Source organism: Vidua chalybeata, chromosome 8 (genome assembly GCF_026979565.1).
Source record: "Vidua chalybeata isolate OUT-0048 chromosome 8, bVidCha1 merged haplotype, whole genome shotgun sequence".
In the NCBI taxonomy this organism is placed as follows: Eukaryota; Metazoa; Chordata; class Aves; order Passeriformes; family Viduidae; genus Vidua; species Vidua chalybeata.
The window spans coordinates 12,838,323-12,838,529 of NC_071537.1; positions in this window are offsets into that span (position 1 = coordinate 12,838,323).

Consider the following 207-nt stretch of genomic DNA (forward strand, 5'->3'; position numbering starts at 1 on the left):
CTCTTGGGGAAGGCTGCTGAATGCCCAAGAGTTTCAGAGCTCATGCCATCCTTTACACTCTTCCTCCTTCTCCTGGCCCTTTTGCTCACCCTCACCCTGATGCTTGGTCAGTTACAAAGTCCACACTTTTCCTTTCCAAGGCAAGCATGAGACCTGCGTACCAGTCCAGCCCAGAGAACCAGAAACAGAGATAGCACAACCCACAGC